Raw genomic sequence first — 17750 nt, 5'->3', positions numbered from 1 at the left:
GACTATCCTATGTATTTTTTATAAAAAACTGAGTGGATAGTTTTCTGGACTTAATCACTCCACATATACTAGTCCTGTCCACAGATCTTTCCTCTATTTAGCCTTTTTGCACAGCAGATTCTCACTTAGGGTAGGTACACATTCGCATTAAACGGATCCGGCAAACTGTTCTGGTAGAGAACTTCCTGCAAGAGGTCACCGGATCTGGCCTAGCTGGATACTGCCACTGACTTATGGGAGAACGGTTGCATGCAACTGGCACTTATGGCAAGTACTCATCCGTTCAATGCAAATGTGAACCTTAACAATCTTTGTAAGGCCTTTAGTCAGACCAGAGAGGAGTGACGGGTGGTTACTCAATTAGATAACCACACCTACCCTATGCTTTCCTCTCATTATACTAATGCATGCAGAGTGGTCATTCTGCCATTTTAGTCCTCTAACTATTCTTATTAGGATTACCTTGCAGGTAACGCTAACCTGTTCATCAGTGTTGCATACTCAGATTTTTCTGTTGATTCAGGACTTTTATCTCTCCGATATTACTTCTACAGAAGGAAAATATATATTTTTTTTTATTTAGGCCCCTTGCAGAAGAGCGTGTGCGGATTAAGTCCAGATGCGTTCAGTGAAAAATGCGCGATTTCGATCAAATCATTCAGTTTTGTTTGAGTTCAGTTCAGATTTAATGCGCTTTGCACGCGCGTGATAAAATACTGAAGGTATACAAACATCATATCTTAGCAGCTCCATTCACTTCTATGGGGCCAGCGTTGGTGAAAATCGCTGAATAAAGAACATGCTGCGATTTTCATGCAACGCACAAGTGATGCGTGAAAACCAACGCACATGTACACAGCCCCATTGAAATGAATGGGTCCAGATTCCGTGCAGGCGCAATGCGTTCGCATCACGCATTGCATCCGCGTGGAATACTCGCTTGTGTGAAAGGGGCCCTAAAGGGGTTGTTTCATCTGACTGTTACTATGGTGAGATGAGACATGGTCCCGACCACCAGCTGGCAGGGAAACAGCAAAGCACGCCAACGCTCACCGTTTCAGTAGCTCCCATAGTGGCGCATAACTTTTTCTTGTGGAGGTATCCTTATAACCTACTGGTACTTCAATATACACATTGAAACCAAACATGGGTTGTATTTACCCACAGTAACAAGGCTGTGAGACCAAAGTTAAATATGGTGCATATATAAACAAACAGTCGCATGACACATGAATAATAATAAAAATGCACCTTTAATAACATACAGTACTATAATAATGCAAGGCACAACATTATCAAGTCTCTGGCACCTGGAATGCAGCTATGTACCTCTTTAACAGAATTTGAGAAGGTTGTGCGCAGCGGATTCGGCCCCAGACCATGCCATTTCTCTCATTTATAACATGTTGGGCACCGGGATATCTGGGGACGGGGACTTCTAGACACCATTACTAGAATATAAATTTATGCATGCATGGGAAGAAGAGATAGTGACCACTCTCTCAGCAGAACAGTGGAAAAAATCCCTCCCATTTACACATAAATCATCATCATGTAGATTACAAGAACTTAACTATAAGATTAACGAGGTGGTAAAGTACTCCGGTAAAACTTCACCAATTTTATCCTCTGGTCTCTGACACCTGTTGGCGGTGCTCGACAGGAGTTGGCACAATGCTTGATACAGCCAGGTCCATAAATATTGGGACATGGACACAATTCTAACATTTTTGGCTCTATACACCACCACAATGGATTTGAAATGAAACAAACAAGATGTGCTTTAACTGCAGACTGTCAGCTTTAATTTGAGGTATTTACATCCAAATAAGGTGAACGGTGTAGGAATTACAACAGTTTGAATTAGGGTGCACCGAAATTCCGGCAGCCGAAAATATCGGCCGAAAATGCACCTAATCCACTTCGGCCGATATTGTTACATATCGGCCGAAAATATGGGGTGTGGGATTTGTCACCCACCATCTGCGGGCGGGCGGTTTACTTTGTCACTGCATCTTTATTTTACCTTACAATCGTGAGGCTCAGTAACTAACAACTCTGCAGGCAGAGCGGAGGCCGGCGTAACGTCACTTACTCACGTGACGCGCCTGCTCCGCCTCCTTCATTCATAAAGTGGGCGGAGCAGGTGCGTCACGTGAGTAAGTGACGTTACGCCGCCCTCCGCTCTGCCTGCAGAGTTGTTACTGGAGGGTCACGATTGTAAGGTAAAATAAAGATGCAGTGAGTGATGCTGTGAGCAGCAGGGCCGGGGCTGTTATGAGTGGGGGATCGGTCTATGGCACTGTTATGGGAAGGAGGATCTGTGGGTGGCACTGTTATGGGGAAAGGGATCTGTGCACTGTTATGGGGAAAGGGATCTGTGCACTGTTATGCCCATAACAGTGCACATATCCCCTTTCCATAACAGTGCACAGATCCCCCTCTCCATAACAGCGCACCCACAGATCCCCCTCTCCATAAACAGCGCCACCCACAGATCCCCCTCTCCATAACAGCGCACCCACAGATCCCCTCTCCATAACAGCGCCACCCACAGATCCCCCTCTCCATAACAGCGCCACCACAGATCCCCCTCTCCATAACAGCGCCACCCACAGATCCCCCTCTCCATAAACAGCCCCCCCCCAGATCCCCCTCTCCATAGCGCCACCCACAGATCCCCTCTCCATAACAGCGCCACCACAGATCCCCTCTCCATAACAGCGCCACCCACAGATCCCCCTCTCCATAGCAGCGCCACCCACAGATGAATTTCATTCATGAAAATTAATTATTAATAAAATCATTAAAAAAAAGTATTTTAAAAGTATTTGGGCAAAAAGGCAGTTTCGGTTTCGGTTTTCGGTCAAGGGCATCCTGAATTTTCGGTTTCGGCTTCGGACCAGAATTTTCATTTCGGTGCACCCCTAGTTTGAATATGTGTCTCCCACTTGTTAAAGGACAAAAGTAATGGGACAATTGGCTTCTCTGCTGTTCCATGGCCAAGTGTGTGTTATTCCCTCATTATCCCAATTACAATGAGCAGATAAAAGGTCCAGAGTTCATTTCAAGTGTGCTATTTGCATTTGGATTCTGTTGCTGTCAACTCTCAAGATGAGATCCAAAGAGCTGTCACCATCAGTGAAGCAAGCCATCATTAGGCTGAAAAAACACAACAAACCCATCAGAGAGATAGCAAAAACATTAGGCGTGGCCAAGACAACTGTTTGGAACATTCTTAAAAAGAAGGAACGCATCGGTGAGCTCAGCAACACCAAAAGACCCGGGAGACCACGGAAAACAACTGTGGTGGATGACCGAAAGAGTTCTTTCCCTGGTGAAGAAAACACCCTTCACAACAGTTGGCCAGATCAAGAACACTCTCAGGAAGTAGGTGTATGTGTGTCAAAGTCAACAATCAAGATAAGACTTCACCAGATGTAAACCATTGGTGAGCCTCAAAAAGAGGAAGGCCAGATTAGAGTTTGCCAAACGACATCTAAGGCTACTTTCACACTTGCGTTCAGAGCGGATCCGTCTGGTGTCTGCACAGATGGATCCGCTCCTATAATGCAGACGTTTGGATCCGTTCAGAACGGATCCGTCTGCATTATAGTTTAGAAAAAATTCTAAGTGTGAAAGTTGTTCAGACGGATCCATTCAGACTTTACATTGAAAGTCAATGGGGGACGGATCCGTTTGAAAATTTTGCCATATTGTGTCAACTTCAAACGGATCCGTCACCATTGACTTACATTGTAAGTCTGGACGGATCCTGTTTGCATCCGCACGGCCAGGCGGACACCCAAACGCTGCAAGCAGCGTTCGGGTTGTCCGCCTGCTGAGCGGAGCGGAGGCTGAACGCTGCCAGACTGATGCATTCTGAGGGGATCCGCATCCACTCAGAATGCATTGGGGCAGTACGGATGCATTGGGGGGCGCTTGTGAGAGCCTTCAACACTAGTGTGAAAGTAGCCTAAAAAAGCCTTCACAGTTCTGGAACAACATCCTATGGACAGATGAGACCAAGATCAACTTCTACCAGAATGATGGGAAGAGAAGAGTATGGAGAAGGAAAAGAACTGCTCATGATCCTAAGCATACCACCTCATCAGTGAAGCATGGTGGTGGTAGTGGCATGGTGTGGGCATGTATGGCTGCAATGAACTGGTTTCTCTTGTATTTATTGATGATGTGACTGCTGACAAAAAAGCAGCAGAATGAATTCTGAAGTGTTTCGGGCAATATTATCTGCTCATATCAGCCAAATGCTTCAGAACCTCATTGGACGGCGCTTCACAGTGCAGATGGACAATGACCCAAAGCATACTGCAAAAGCAACCAGAGAGTTTTTTAAGGGAAAGAAGTGGAATATTATGCAATGGCCAAGTCAGTCACCTGACCTGAATCTGATTGAGCATGCATTTCACTTGCTGAAGACAAAACTGAAGGGAAAATGCCCCAAGAACAAGCAGGAAACTGAAGACAGTTTGCAGTAGAGGCCTGGCAGAGCATCACCAGGGATGAACCCAGCGTCTGGTGATGTCTATGCGTTGCAGAATTCAGGCTGTAATTGACTGCAAAGTATTAAAAGTGAAAGTTTGATTTATGATTATTATTCTGTCCCAGTACTTTTGGTCCCTTAAACAAGTGGGAGGCACATATGCAAACTCTTGTAATTCCTACACCGTTCACTGATTTGGATGTTAAAGTCTTGCAGTTAAAGCACATCTGTTTGTTTCATTTCAAGTCCATTGTGGTGTGTATAGAGCCAAAAATTGTAGAATTGTGTCCTGTCCAATATTTATAGACCTGACTGTATATGGTGGGACTGCCCAGGAGTGCTCCTTTGTGGCGGGAAGTTATCACCTCTGTACAACTCTCTTTACCGGTCTACCATACATCTCTCACCTACAATTGCCCTGCTTTCTGTCTTCCCGGTAGAACACAACAGGTTAAAAAAAGACACTCTTAGATTCTTTATCATGCAATGAGGCAATTAATACCCCGCAGGTGGAGGTCGACTGAGAGCCTTCAGAAATTGACCTAGGTAACTGCTCTTGATGTCTTAACCCGCATGGAGAATTGGGTGCTGAGGATAGTGGCACGGTGCCTGCCTTCATGAAAATGTGGGAACCATGGTTCCAGTTGCGCAATTCTTCTAAATTCAGAGTTTGGCTGATCAGTGGCACTACAGCATAACCCAGACCATCGCTCGAGACTTGCAGCTAGCTCTTCATCCTTCTCCTTCCTCCCTACCTACTGTTTCCGTCACGTCTCTTCCCCCCTTATTTTGTCTCTGTTCGAATCTACACTTATGATGTTCAAAATATTCTATTAGATTGAAGTACATTGTTATTGGGGAATTATCTCGCTTACATATGCCTGAATTGTTTTTGCACTATTCTTTGTACAGACTTTTCAGATTGCGTTAATGTGTATCCATACAATACCTTATAAGTTCCTTGCTCTAGGACAAATGAAGACAAACAATCGTTTGTAATGTTATAACACAGAAATAAAAAGGGTGGAAATACACTAACTTCCAAAGAAAGGCAACTGCAGTATCAGAATGGTTAAAGGGGGTTGGCCGGTTGATATTACCAGCTGCACGTGTCGGGAACAGAAAATGAATGCAGCTAGTATAAGGCATTATTTAACTATCGGCACTGATTAGTGGCCACGTTTCCAGGGCAGGACCTGCCTGAAAACATGAATTATTCATATTAAACTACTGGACACTGATGCTGACAGTTCAATAAAGCTTATTACTTACTAGACGCATGCATGCGCTGTTCCCAAAACATGTGAAGCTAGTAATATAAACTGGCAACCCCCTTGAATATATAATGGTTACTAATGTATTACAACCCTAAGTCATTTTATTAACCATTCTGACACTTTATATCTCTGTATTACGTCTGCTTTACAGTTTAATGGTATATTAATAAAGATGCATTTTATTACTATTCATGTGCTGTGAGACTGTCCATATAAGGCCGAATGTACACGGCCATGTTCCGCGGCCGAGAGCGGTCCGTGGTATGCCGGGCTGGATTCCTGTTCAGAGCAGGAGCGCATGGCGTCATTGGTTGCTTTGACGCCGTGCGCTTCATGCCGCCGCTGCACTACAGTAATACACTATACGAGTGTATTACTGTACAGCAGCGTCGGCATGAAGCGCACGGCGTCATAGCAACCAATGACGCCATGCGCTCCTGCTCTGAACAGGAATCCAGCCCGGCACACCACGGACCGCTCTCGGCCACGGAACACGGCCGTGCGCATTCGGCCTAAAGGGTAGTTCCTCGGTAAAGCCTTGCACGGACAAGTCACAATGTCACCTTTGTTTGCTGTGACATCTTTGGAAACTTGTTTTCTGTACAAATTTAATACATATGGTATATTGGTTAGTAACAACAGAGGATGTGGTATGTTTTATTATGTTCCTGTGCTACATATTTTTAGACTTAAGGAAACCAAGCATATACATTATATCAATTTCGGCCAAACTCCCTTGATTTTAGTGGGACTGGCTGGAGATCTAATGTGTATTGGTTTGGGTGACATTCATTCAGCAAATGTCTGTGAACAAAGTAAAAAGGATTGGGTACGTGTAATTTTAGAGTGCCCAATCCTTTTATCATCAGAGAAGTAAGCCCTGGTGGCTGGCAATGTCTTACTCCTCTCTCCCTATTCAAAATTTAGTCGATCGTGCATATGTAGGGGGATTCGGTAGGAATGGCTGTTACATAACCACCCCCAACTGTCCTATAGACTACAGAGGTACTACCTAGACATAACCATTATATCAGACACTAAAGGCTAAGTACCCCTAAGTACCATTTAATTATTGCATTGTACTCATTTTGAGCCCAAAAAATATTTTTTTCAATTGGTCTTTATTAAAAATGTTGAACCCCTGTCCCTGTGCGGCCTCGAGTTTCTTTAGTAGCAGGCTCTGAATTTTCACTCTGTTCCATCATGCAGCTCAGCTGACAGCTCCTTATCTCTGAGCTCCTCAACACTAATCATGGCTCAATTTTTATCTTACTGATAAGAATTTGTCTTAAATAAGAGTTTATGACCTTTCAGTAATTTAAAGATAAAGTTTATTAACTGACCAGCACAAAGTGAAAGTACCATTCACACAACTAGACAGAACGGCTCAATATACCAATTAAAAAAATGATTTTTAGACCAAAACCACTCAAATGCAATCATGAAAAAGATTGGCCCCAAAGGTAAACATAGCCTTTAAAAAGTCTATAATTATTAGCAAAAAACCTTGTTTCGACTTTGGGTGTTTTGATCAAATTTACAAAATGTATTTAATCAAACCTTACTTGACTGATATCTACATACCACCAAATGTAACAGCTTGTCAAACTGCTATCAAACTAAAGGTTTCATCCAAAGGTCTTGAGCAAAAAGGGTAAACTATACTATACACCAAATCCAGTGTCCTCTGCACATTTTTACAGCTGGTAAAAAAAATGGAGATTTACAGAGGGCAACGGATGTGCTATGCCCTTTATTCAGGGTCTGATTGGTTGAAATGTAATCATGCGGCAGATCAAAGATCTTAAGAAAACATCTAAGCTTTGCAAAAAATAATCAATTAAAAAAAATGAGTGAGCCAGAAAACGGTCTTTGATAGACTGCTAGACTTAATCTTCAGATTTCAAACCTATTGATCTCCTAAACACCAAGCTTGACTGTAAAGACAGGTAAAATGCCCTGCAAGATACATCAGTCGTAGAGACTTATTTGATGAAAGTAAACACTTCGACCAGTAGAAATGCGTGCGGTTGTCTGAATTGTTTTATTATAGATCCTACCCTGCCACGGGAGAAGGCTTGGACTGGCCCACCGGGGAGGCGGGGGATTCCTCGGTGGGCCCCCAGTCTCCTGCGCCTGTGATAAGATGTAGGATTAATTATTTCTCTTTTTCGGGAGAGATAATTATTGTAACCACCAGGTGGCAGTATCGCACAGTGATGCAGCCTCCTACTGGTGTACATTGTACAGGAGGCCCCGCAGTATCTTCTTAGACTTCTGGGGCTGCTAGCTGGAAGGAGGGGAGAAGGTGTTTGGCTCTATACACCACCACAAGGATTTGAAATGAAACAAACAAGATGTGCTTTAAACTGCAAACTGTCATCTTTAATTTAAGGGTATTTACATCCAAATCAGGTGAACGGTGTAGGAATTACAACAGTTTGCATATGTGCCTCCCACTTGTTAAGGGACCAAAAGTAATGGGACACTTGGCTTCTCAGCTGTTCCATGGCCAGGGTGTGTGCTATTCCCTCATTATCCCAATTACAATGAGCAGATAAAAGGTCCAGAGTTCATTTCAAGTGTGCTATTTGCATTGGATTCTGTTGCTGTCAACTCTCAAGATGCGATCCAAAGAGCTGTCACTATCAGTGAAGCAAGCCATCATTAGGCTGAAAAAACACAACCAATCCATCAGAGAGATAAGCAAAAACCATTCCAACTGTTTGGAACATTCTTAAAAAGAAGGAACGCATCGTGAGCTCAGCAACACCAAAAGACGCGGAAGACCACAGAAAACAACTGTGGTGGATGACCGAAGAGTTCTTTCCCTGGTGAAGAAATCACCCTTCACAACAGTTGGCCAAGATCAAGGACACTCTCCAGGAGGGTAGGTGTATGTGTGTCAAAGTCGACAATCAAAAGAAGACTTCACCAGAGTGAATACAGAGGGTTTCACCACAAGATGTAAACCATTGGTGAGCCTCAAAAACAGAAGGCCAGATTAGAGTTTGCCGAACGACATCCTAAAAAAGCCTCACAGTTCTGGGAACAACATCCTATGGACAGATGAGACCAAGATCAACTTCTACCAGTGTGATGGGAAGAGAAGAGTATGGAGAAGGAAAGGAACTGCTCATGATCCTAAGCATACCACCTCATCAGTAAAGCATGGTGGTGGTAGTGTCATGGCGTGGGCATGTATGGCTGCCAATGGAACTGGTTCTCTTGTATTTATTGATGCTGTGACGGATGACAAAAGCAGCAGGATGAATTCTGAAGTGTTTCGGGCAATATTATATGCTCATATTCAGCAAAATGCTTCAGAACTCATTGGACGGCGCTTCACAGTGCAAATGGACAATGACCCAAAGCATACTGCAAAAGCAACCAAAGAGTTTAAGGGAAAGAAGTGGAATGCTATGCAATGGCCGAGTCAATCACCTGACCTGAATCCGAGTGAGCATTAAAAAGTGGAGGCACATATGCAAACTGTTGTAATTCCTACACCGTTCACCTGATTTGGATGTAAATACCCTCAAATTAAAGCTGACAGTCTGCAGTTAAAGCACATCTTGTTTGTTCCATTTCAAATCCATTGTGGTGGCGTATAGAGCAAAAAAAATTTGAATTGTGTCGATGTCCCAATATTTATGGACCTGGCTGTATGTGTAAGGACTACTTTCAAACTTGCGGTAGCAGGGTCTGGCAGGCTATTCCAGTGGGGGAACAGCCTGCCAGATCCGTGCTTATGCTAGCCCACCGTGCTGCCGGAGGTCCGTTCTGGCCCCATTCACTATAATGTGGGCGCGCCGGAGGTCTGGCCCGTGGCACGGCAAACATGCTGATAGGTGGCCGGACAAAAACTACAGCGGACTTCCGGTGGGCACGGTGGGCTAGCGTTTGCACGGATGTGGCAGGCTGTTCCCCCGCCGAACATCCTGCCGGACCCTGCTACTGCAAGTGTGAAAGTAGCCTAAAATTCTGCCACATGTATGTTGTGCATTTTGCTGTGAGTGTCTACCATCATACTTCATCTTTAAACATTTTGTTATCACTGTAAGGGCTCATGAACACGATTGTTGGATGTTTTCCAGTCTGCAAATTGCAGATCTGCAAAACATGGATACTGGGTGTGTGCATTCCACATTATGTGGAACAGAACAGCTGGCCTCTAATAGAACAGTCCTATCCTTGTCTGTAATGCCGACAAGTTTGCGTAACTGCCATGCGGACATCCAGACATGGAATGTACATGGAGTCATTTCTATTTTTTGGCGGCCCCATTGAAGTGAATGGTTTCACATACAAGCCACAAAAAATAAAAAAAAATAAAATGGTACGGACACAGAAAAAAAAATAAGTTTGTGTGCAGGAGCCCTAAGGTGGGCCCCCAGAATCGGTTACACTGGTGGACCCTAGGTATAATAATAAAATAAAAAACTTACATTCTCAGCCACCTCCAATCAAGTGCTGTCGCTCTGACGTGTTGTTGTGGCTGCAGCGGGGACATCCCATAGACCGATGCAGCAAATCACTGGCCTCAACAGTTTATGATACAAGATCAATGAGGGCAGTATGTGGGAAGTCACCACTGCAGCCAATACAATGTCACGCAAATGGAACAGGACAGAACGGCGGCATGGGATCTATTATAAAGCAACTTAGGAAACCCCTCTAATGGATCAGAAATAATGTACTGAGAATAAGGTCAATCTAAAAATCTCAATAAAACCTCTCTTCTATTTCAATGATCACACGCACTGAAGTTTACCAAGTGTCGCAAAATTTTAAGGGTTATGCCAAGATTTAAGCATCCCCATCCAGTTCTAATTGTGGGGACCTGCACACCAAGACTCCCAGTGATCACGAGAACCAGGGGTCCTGTCTCCTCACTATATGGATGGAGTGGCAGAGGAGCATTTCTCTTTATTTGCTATGGCACTACCAGAGATGCCAAATACAGTACTCTCCCGCTTCTAACAGTCCCTACAGACGTTGAATGGAGTGGCAACATACATGATTGATTGTGAATGGAAGAGCTAATCCTTGCTTCTCTTTGGTTCTAAAACGCAGTGAAATGTGAAAAACAAAACCATACGTTATAAAACAACTGTAGTAGTATGACATTTTTCCTTTGTCAGGTATAGTCGATGTAATAGCAGCTCAGCCTAGAGTAAGCAAAGTACCTTCAAATTTCAGTCTCACACTATCATGTGTCACTGATGGTTTAACATGTGCAGCATCAACTCATTTTTAACTACTGAACAACTCCTATTTACTTCCGACACCTTCATTTTATATTTTATCCATGATATTTTCTATTGTCACAATGTGGGATCCGCAGGTATTTTAATGAGCATGAGGCCTACAGACAGACCCTAAGGCCCCTTTCACACGGGCGAGTATTCCGCGCGGGTGCGATGCGTGAGGTGAACGCATTGCACCCGCACTGAATACCGACCCATTCATTTCTATGGGGCTGTGCACATGAGCGTGATTTTCACGCATCACTGTGTGTTGCGTGGAAATCGCAGCAAGCTCTATATTGTGCATTTTACACGCAACGCAGGCCCCATAGAAGTGAATGGGGCTGCGTGAAAATCGCAAGCATCCGCAAGCAAGTGCGGATGCGGTGCGATTTTAACGCACGGTTGCTAGGAGACGATCGGGATCATTATTATTTTCCCTTATAACATGGTTATAAGGGAAATAATAGCATTCTGAATACAGAATGCATAGTAAAAATAGGGCTGGAGGGGTTAAAAAAAAAATTGAACTCACCTTAATCCACTTGTTCGTGCAGCCCGGCATCTCTTCTGTCTTCATCTGTGCTGTGAGCAATAGGACCTTTGATGACGTCACTACACAAATCACATGATCCATCACCATGGTGATGGATCATGGTGATGGACCATGTGATGAACGCAGTGACGTCATCAAAGGTCCTATTGTTCACAGATGAAGACAGAAGAGATGCGGGCTGCGCGAACAAGTGGATTAAGGCGAGTTTAATTTACACATTTTTTTACCCCTCCAGCCCTAATTTACTATGCATTCTGTATTCAGAATGCTATTATTTTCCCTTATAACCATGTTATAACCATGTATAAGGGGAAAATAATACAATCTACACTACAACTAACCCAAACCTGAACTTCTGTGAAGAAGTTCGGGTCTGGGTACCACAGTCCGGGTTTTTTATCACGCCGCGTGCAAATCACATTGCACCGGGACGCATCCAAACCTAATCCGGACACGCCCATATGAAAGAGGCCTAAAGGGCAAATGTTGGATTTCAATATGTTTAATTCCTTTGTTACCATGCTACCACTGATATTAAAGGGGTTGTCCAAGTGTTAATACTGATGACTAAGAGTTGAGCGGACACCTGGATGTTCGGGTTCGACGGGTTCGGCCGAACATCGGAAAGAAATTCGAGTTTGGGACCCGAACCCCATTGAAGTCAATGGGGACCTGAACTTTTGAGCACTAAAATGGCTGTAAAAATGTCAAGGACGGGCTAGAGGGCTGCAAATGGCTTCAAAATGTGGTTAAGAGCATGGCAAGTTCTCTGCAAACAAATGTGGATAGGGAAATGACTTTAAATAACATAAAATACGTAAAAATTATAATCTTGATCTAGGAGGACCAGGTCTATATGGGGTATGAGGTGGAGGAGGCGGTGGATGTGGCGGTGACGGTTGAAACGGCGGTGGAGGAGGAGGTAGCCTACACTAGTTTTTGAGTTTTATTTTTAAAATTAGGGTACACCCCAAAACATTGGGAATATAACCTGTGGTAACCCCCTCCAGTCATGCTGAAACACACGTTCAAACAATACACTGGCTGCAGGGCAGGCCAGCACCTCCAAGGGGTAAAGGACAAGCTCAGGCCATGTGCCCAATTTGGAGACCCAGAAGTTGCAGGGGCTGACCCCTGTCAGTCAGTTCGTGTAGGCGTGTGCACCACTTACTGCCACACATGTCGCACGTCCCCGTGATGGTAACGATCCAATTTGATATCTGCTCTATCAACTTTCGATGTTCTTTTATGCGCCTACCATGGTGATTACGGGTGGCAGGGAATCCGGGTTCCAGGCCAGAGAGGAGCGTGAGAAAAAGAGACCAAATTTAAGGGAGGATCAATTTTTTCAAATTTTAAAATTAGAGTTAAATATGGGAGAAATTATTAAAGCATAAAAGTGTGACAACTTTTCAGTTTAAAGGGCTTCTGTCACCCCACTAAAGTAATATATTTTTTTTTGGGCTAGTTAAATTGCTTATCCTGCGATATATGAAAATATAATGGTGTTACTTACTTTGATTCAGCAGTTTCTTCTAAAAACAAACTTTTATAATATGTAAATTAGGTCTCTACCAGCAAGTAGCAGCTGCAGAAAAACCGCCCCCTCGTCGTGTTGATTGACAGGGCCAGCCGGATCTCCTCGCCAGCCCTGTCGGCATTTTAAAAATCGCGGGCCTGTGTTCATTCTGTGCAGGCGCCCTGAGATGAGGAGGCTCGCCTCCTCAGAACTCCCTCAGTGCGCCTGCGCCGATGACATCACCGAAATAGAAGACGTCATCGGCGCACTGAGGGAGTTCTGAGGAGGCTCGCCTCCTCATCTCAGAGCGCCTGCGCAGAATGAACACAGGCGCGCGATTTTTAAAATGCCGACAGGGGCTGGCCGGAGGAGGAGATCCCGGCTGGCCCTGTCAATCAACGCGACGAGGGGGCGGTTTTCTGCAGCTGCTACCAGCAAGTAGCCGCCCTACTTGCTGGTAGAGACCTTATTTACATATTCTAAAAGTTCGTTTTTAGAAGAAACTGCTGAATCAAAGTAAGTAACACCATTATATTTTCATATATCGCAGGATAAGTAATTTAACTAGCCCAAAAAAAATATATTACTTTAGTGGGGTGACAGAAGCCCTTTAAGCACTGAATAATATATTGAATTTTATTCCCTGTCACCTATGCATAGCAGGTGTTTATTCACGTCTAAAATTGTATAATGTCAACCCAAGAATGTAATTTAATTTTTTTTCGGTCTACTAGGTATAGGAGTGGTACATCACAACCAAAAATTGGTGAATTTTACCAGAATATATAACTGACAATTTTTTTTGTTTAACCTGTCTACTAGGTATAGCAGTACTATACACCCAAACATTTGTTAATTTCACCATAAAATTTAACTGACAATAACACCCAAAAATTGGTGTATTTCACCCTAAAATGTAAATGACAAAGTAGTGAAATGATATAAACTAAAACACGTACAAAAAAAACCCCCAAAAAATAATGGATTTATGAGGTGGAGTTTCATATGGAGTAGGAGTTTAAAGAGGCGGTGGACGCAGCGGAGTAGGAGTGTGAAATATCCAAAATACAAACATGAGCAATTGAGCTGCAGTATAACAATGGCTGCTTAGTGCCGGTATACATGTCTATTCTGCACAAGGTACGGACAGGTCCTGTGGGATCCATGCCTGGTTCATTTTAATGAACGTGAGCTTGTCCACATTGGCTGTGGACAGGCGGCTGCGCTTGTCTGTGATGACGCCCCCTGCCGTGCTAAACACACATTCAGATAATACACTGGCTGCAGGACAGGCCAGCACCTCCAAAGCGTAAAGGGGAAGCTCAGGCCATGTGCCCAATTTGGAGACCCAGAAGTTGAAGGGGGAAGACCCGTCATTCAGTACGTGTAGGCGTGTGCACACATACTGCTCCACCATGTTGGTGAAATGCTGCCTCCTGCTAAGACGTTCCATATCAGCTGGTGGTGCTGGTTATTGTGGCGTGCTGACAAAGCTTTTCCACATTTCGGCCAAGCTAACCCTGCCTTCTGAGGTGCTGGCGGTGCCCCAGCTGCGTTGGCGACCTCTTCCTCGTCCTCTGCCTTCGCCTTGTGCTTCCACTGTGCCCCCGCTGTCAGGTGGGAATGCCACCAGAAGCGCGTCTACCAGAGTGCGCTTGTACTCGCGCATCTTACGATCACGCTCCAGTGACGGAATTAAGGACGGTACGTTGTCCTTGTAACGGGGATCCAGCAGTGTGGCCACCTAGTAATCAGCAAAAGTAAGAATGTGGGCAACTCGGCGGTCGTTGCTGAGACACTGCAGCATGTAATCGCTCATGTGTGCCAGGCTGCCAGAGGCAACGAAAAGCAGTCCTCTGTGGGAGGTGTATCGTCTGTGTCCTCTGTATAACCCCCATCCAAGCACCAGTGATGTCCATGAGCCGGTCTGGGTGCCACCCTGCTGTGAACACGGTTCCTCCTCCTCCTTCTCAACTGTGCCCTGGCTGGACAATTGTGTACCTTGGGTTTGTGGGTGCAGGAACCCACCCTCTGAGCCACTCGGGAATGACTGGCCGGAAACCCTACGAAATGATCCCTCTTCCTCCTCCTGTGCCACATCCTCTCTCATCATCGCCAGGAGCGTTTTTTCAAGGAGGCATAGAAGTGGGATAGTAACGCTGAGAACGGCGTTATCGGCACTGGCCATGTTGGTGGAGTACTCGAAACAGCGCAACAAGGAACACAGGTCTCGCATGGAGGCCCAGTCATTGGTGGTGAAGCGGTGCTGTTCCGCCGAGCGACTCACGCGTGCTGCAGCTGAAACTCCACTATCGCCTGCTGCTGCTGCTCGCACAGTCTGGCCAGCATGTGCAAGGTGGAGTTCCACCTTGTGGGCACGTCGCATATGAGGCGGTGAGAGAGAAGGCCAAAGTTACGCTGCAGCGCTGACAGGCGAGCAGCAGCAGGGTGAGAACGCAGAAAGCGCGCACAGACGGCCCGCACTTTATGCAGCAGCTCTGACATGTCGGGGTAAGTTTTAAGGAATCTCTGCACCACCAAATTCAGCACAGGCGCCAGGCAAGGGATGTGCGTCAAACCGGCTAGTCCTAGAGCTGCTACGAGATTTCGCCCATTATCGCACACCACCAGGCCGGGCTTGAGGCTGACTGGCACAAACCACTCATCGGTCTGTTGTTCAAGGCCCGTCCACAGCTCCTGCACGGTGTGGGGTTTGTCCCCCAAACAGATAAGTTTTAAAACTGCCTGCTGTCGTTTACCCCTGGCTGTGCTGAAGTTGGTGGTGAAGGTGTTATGCTGACCGGATGAGGAGCTGGTAGAGGATGAGGAAGCAGAGTAGGAGGAGGAAGCAACAGGAGGCAAACTTAAGCGCCCTGCAATCCTCGGTGGTGGAAGGACATGCGCCAAACTGCTATCCGCCTCAGGCCCAGCCGCCACTGCTTTTACCCAGTGTGCTGTTATGGAGATATAACGGCCCTGACCGTGCTTACTGGTCCACGTATCGGTAGTCAGGTGCACCTTGCCACAGATGGCATTGCGCAGTGCACACCTGATTTTGTCCCCTACTTGCTTGTGAAGGAAAGGGATGGCTCGCCTTGAAAAGTAGTGGCGGCTGGGCACGACGTACTGTGGGACAGCCACCACCAGACGGAATGACAGCATTTCAAAGGCAAGTAATTTAGAAATGCTGGCATTCAGGGCTAGGGATCACGGGTGGGTAGGGGGGTACTTCCTCTTCCTCTCCAGCGTTTGGGAGATGGAGAGCTGAACGCTTCCGTGGGACACTGTGGAGATGCTTAGTGACCCAGGTGTTGGTGTTGCTGGCAGATCCTCTGTTTGTGGGGTGCCAGGTGGCACTGTCACTCCAGAGGTGGATGAAGAGGCCGCGACTGCAGCAGAAGAGGAAGCAGGAGGAGCCAGAGACCTTTCTTGGTTTTTGAGGTGTCTACTCCACTGCAGCTCGTGCTTTGCACTTAAATGCCTGGTCATGCAGGTTGTGCTCAGGTTGAGAACGTTTATGCCTCGCTTCAGTACACAGTATTACTCATACAGCCAATGAATTCCAATACAGAAGTATTGGAATGCATTGTAAAGGATCAGACCCCCAAAAGTTGAAGTCCCAAAGTGGGACAAAAATAAAAAAGGTGAAACAAAAAGGTGAAAAAATAAAGTTTTCCCCCCCAAAAATTAAAAGTTTCAAGTTAAAATAAACAAAAATGTCATTTTCCCCAAATAAAGTAAAAAAAAATGGTAAAAAATAGGGGGAAAAAAAATAGACATTTTAGGTATCGCCGCGTGCGTATCGACCGGCTCTATAATACCATGGGAACCGAACCAGCTATTTAACCTCCACGGGCACTATGAACAAACTATCCCTGATGAAGGAGCCGGACAGGCCCTGAAACGCGTAGAAGGTTTTTTGTCCCATGGAGGCTACGGTATCTTCAGAGGTGACATCACCGAAGCGGTTTCCCGGGCAACCGAAACAACAAGCTCCCTCGCACCACGCGTGCTTCCGGCCGGGGCAGCGTTCGTGCTAGAAGGTGAGCCAGGAGGACGCTCTTATTTAAAGACACCCAAAGGAATAAAAATAAAAATAAAGAAGTGACGAGATAAGAACGGAACGCCACAGAACCAATAAAGAAAGCAAAGTAGGAGTATATCAGGTACAGATTGCATTGTTATCACTAACATTTACCATTTATGCTTGCAATCACTTCATATATATATATATATATATATATATATATATATACCTTTTTAACACAGATAGTTGGTTCATATACTGCAACATCATACAGTTCCTTGTACCACCCCCTCTTCTTTCTAAGTGTCACCTACCTTTCTATCCAACAAACTTAGAGGAAAGTAGTCGTTTAGTCTATTTTTTCCAGCGCTGATGTCTTACATCACCCACGGGTGATATACTAGTAATTTAGATTTTATCCTGAGGAGGACAACAGCTCCTTTTTAAGACACATAGCTGCGGAATCACCCTGCCCAGGCTGATTTTAAATACCTAAACAATAGGAGCGCAAGGAGGTCCATCTCTTTATTGTAGATTTTTAGATGAAAACATGACAGTTACCCTTTAAGCACAAAGATGGTGGACTGAAACATCACACATGAATAGTAACCAGATTTT

At 45.1% G+C, this 17750-nt stretch overlaps 1 protein-coding gene and 1 long non-coding RNA gene across 2 annotated transcripts in view; both read right to left on the bottom strand.

Annotated features, from left to right (window-relative positions):
- DIAPH3 (diaphanous related formin 3) overlaps positions 1-17750 on the bottom strand; it is a 754726-nt gene that overhangs the window by 149399 nt on the left and 587577 nt on the right.
- Positions 379-17533, bottom strand: LOC120995894. Its single transcript, XR_005777691.1, has 4 exons — positions 17405-17533; positions 11154-11162; positions 9464-9470; positions 379-389 (listed from the first exon to the last, which is right to left on the bottom strand). It is a non-coding gene; the product is annotated as an uncharacterized LOC120995894 (long non-coding RNA).

The sequence above is a fragment of the Bufo bufo genome, chromosome 3 (genome assembly GCF_905171765.1).
Source record: "Bufo bufo chromosome 3, aBufBuf1.1, whole genome shotgun sequence".
In the NCBI taxonomy this organism is placed as follows: domain Eukaryota; kingdom Metazoa; phylum Chordata; class Amphibia; order Anura; family Bufonidae; genus Bufo; species Bufo bufo.
The sequence above is the reverse complement of the archived record's forward strand: the minus strand, read 5'-3'. Positions and strand labels throughout refer to the sequence as shown.